Genomic DNA, 2,932 nt, shown 5'->3' with positions numbered 1-2,932 from the left:
TTTTTTTTAGTCTTTTTGAGACAGGGTCTCCCTGTAGCCCCAGCTGTCCTATGAAGACCAGGCTGGCCTCAAACTCACAGAGATCCGCCTACCTCTGCCTCCCGAGTGCTGGGATTAAAGGCGTGTACCACCACACCTGGCTTATATTGACAATTTTGATAAGAACTATTGTGCATAAATATGGATTACTTAAGGCAGGTAGAAACGGACTGTAAAGTCTAAACAGCACAATGCAAAAAAAACCCTTCTGTAATAACAGAAATGTTCTATTTCTGTTTAAAAACCTAGTTTTAAATGAAATAAGATCTGAGCAGCCATATAAATAAATGACTACAACACAAACAACAGGTCAGGCAAGTTGTGCAATCATTTACTTAAAAGGGCCAGGCATGGCGGCACACGCCTTTAATCCCAGCACTCAGGAGGCAGAGGCAGGCAGATCTCTGGGAGTTCAAGGCCAGCCTGGTCTACATAGGACAGCTGGGACTACAGGGAGACCCTGTCTCAAAAAAACCAAAAAAAAAAAAAAAGTACCACACTGGTGGAACTAACCTTCTTGGATGTTTAACAGCCATACTTTGAGGCCTATACTAATCTGGTCAGAGGGACTTAAAGGGCAGTTTTTGCTCCTTGCCATCCAGTTCCAGGGGACCATGAAGCAGTTCTTAAAATGTCCTGTAACTGTGGTGAGTCACCTGTCCTCTTGATCAAGGAGGCCGTGGAGACCTGATGGACCAGATGGACTTGAACGGGTGTCCACTCTACAAAGAGGAGGGTCAACACTGAAGAAACATCTCCTCCAGGCTTCCAAATTAAGCCAGCCATGGTCAAGAAGGACCTTTGACTTATCTTCACATAGATGGAACTGGTAAAAAAAGGAGCCAGGGGCTCCTCCCAAGCCCATGTGACCCCTGAGGAACTGATCCTCAAATGGCCTTAAGAGTAAAAATAAATTGGTTTATCTGAGCCAACTATATGGTCTTAATCACCTAAAAGGAAAGTATAACCAAAGATTAAAGGGATCAATATAATTATTTAAGAGTTCGTGTGTATAGCTAAAGGCTACATAATAAGAAACAATGCCAGACAGGAGATACCTTCCTTTGAGTTGTTGGCCAGAGTGGCCTAAGAGACTCCCAGACAGTAACCCAGAATAGAACTGGGAAAATGAACAATCTTATCTAAAAGAAAATTGGCAACTGATTGTTGCTAGATGAGGAAGATCTGATCTTCCCAAAACAAGCAACTCTAGATAGGCTGACTAGACTTACCAGATGGACAAGCACTGGGGAATGCCTGGGGGCACATACAACACGGGACAGTAACAAGGATGACAGAGTATGTGGGCTCCAGTGGGGGGGGGGTGCTATGGAAGGGTGCCATTTGGGATGCAGGTATATAGATGTAAGATTGTTTGAGGAGCTGGAGAGATGGCTCAGCAGTTAAGAACATGGTTGTTCTTGCAGAAGATCCAGGTTCAAATCCCAGCACCCACATGGCAGCTAACAACTGTCCGAAACTCCAGTCCCAAGGGATCTGAGAGCCTCTTCTGATTTATGTAAGTGCACCCATTTATGCTGTGTGCTCATGGGGGTCAGAAGACGCTGTTGGATCCCCTGGAGCTGGAGTTATGGACAGTTGTTAGCTGCCATGTGGGTGCTGGGATTCAAATCTGGGTCTTCTGCAAGAACAACCGGTGTTCTTAACCGCTGAGCCATCTCTCCAGCCCCATATAAGCCTTTCTTTAAGATCTGATTTTTTAGACCAACCGTGTCCTGCCCTGTTCTTTCTCTCCCTTTACTATTCTGTTCTCTTTTGGAGACAAGCTCTCCCTTTGTGCAGAGGGTGGTGTGGAGATGGGGGTCTCCCTGACTCTCGAGTGCTAGGGATTTCTTCAGGGTGTCTGACTGCAGTTCTTTTCCTCTACCTCGCTCATTCTACCTTTCACTGTAGTTGCCATGCCTCCTCCCTTGCTCTGTTCTGTTCCCCCTCTATTTACCTTTCTCGTTTCCTCTACTGTTCTAATAATAATCACTAGTCTTATTCTGCTTATTTTCTTTTGAGTCCTACTGTTAGTAACTAATTTTCTTTGTGTGCACTATATTGTCCTTTTTCCTTTACTTCCAAAAACTTATCGAAGTTGAAAACTTGACTCCTTTGAATTGGCCATTTCTGTATTTTCACAGTAGGCTCATTCATCAGTTGTGGCTGCTTCTGCAGTTAGTGTTCCATGCTTGCACATGCTGGAGATCATGCCCACTGTCCTCAGCACGTGTGCTAGAGGTTTAGCTACTTAGAGCAGTGAGTCAGGGAAAGAAACTACATTTTACCCCTACTGCAGTAACTTAGTCTCACTTGAACACTAAAACTGAAAGAATACAAGTGATTAAAGAAACCCAACCATGACCTAATTCTGTATATGCGAGTTCCAACACAAAAACCTAAGATACATGAAAAGCCAAGGGACCATGATTCTCTAAAAATTATCATTTTCACAGAAACAGATTCCAATGACAGTGGAATAGATAATGTCCAAGACAAAAAATTCAAAAGATAAATTATAAGAATGTTCAACAAAATCAAAGAGGACATGAATAAACTCCTGAATAAATTCAAAGAAGATATAAATAAGTAGCCAGGTGAAATAAGGTAGACAATAAAGAATATAAAGGATTAATTTTTAAAAAGACAAATGCTGAAAAAAATCAAAGTCAAATATTGGAAATAAAAAACTTAACAAGTCAGGGACTAGAGAGATGGCTCAGTGGTTAAGAGCACTTACCAATCTTTCAGAGGACCGGGGTTTGATTCCCAGCACCCACGTGGTGGCTAACAATGGTTCCTAGTACCAGAGGAATCCGATGCCCTCTTCTGACCTCTGTGGGCAATGTACAACACGAGTGTGCTTACATACCATGTAGCCAATACATAT

At 42.8% G+C, this 2,932-nt stretch overlaps 1 protein-coding gene across 6 annotated transcripts in view; it reads right to left on the bottom strand.

Moving 5' to 3' along the window:
• LOC103726557 (Alstrom syndrome protein 1 homolog) overlaps positions 1 to 2,932 on the bottom strand; it is a 153,491-nt gene that overhangs the window by 113,142 nt on the left and 37,417 nt on the right. The gene's annotated exons all lie outside the window — the stretch shown is intronic.

This window comes from Nannospalax galili, unplaced genomic scaffold, assembly GCF_000622305.1.
Source record: "Nannospalax galili isolate Female #2095 unplaced genomic scaffold, S.galili_v1.0 scaffold889, whole genome shotgun sequence".
Taxonomy (NCBI): Eukaryota; Metazoa; Chordata; class Mammalia; order Rodentia; family Spalacidae; genus Nannospalax; species Nannospalax galili.
Note: the sequence above shows the minus strand (reverse complement) of the source record. Positions and strands in the feature narration are given on the sequence as shown.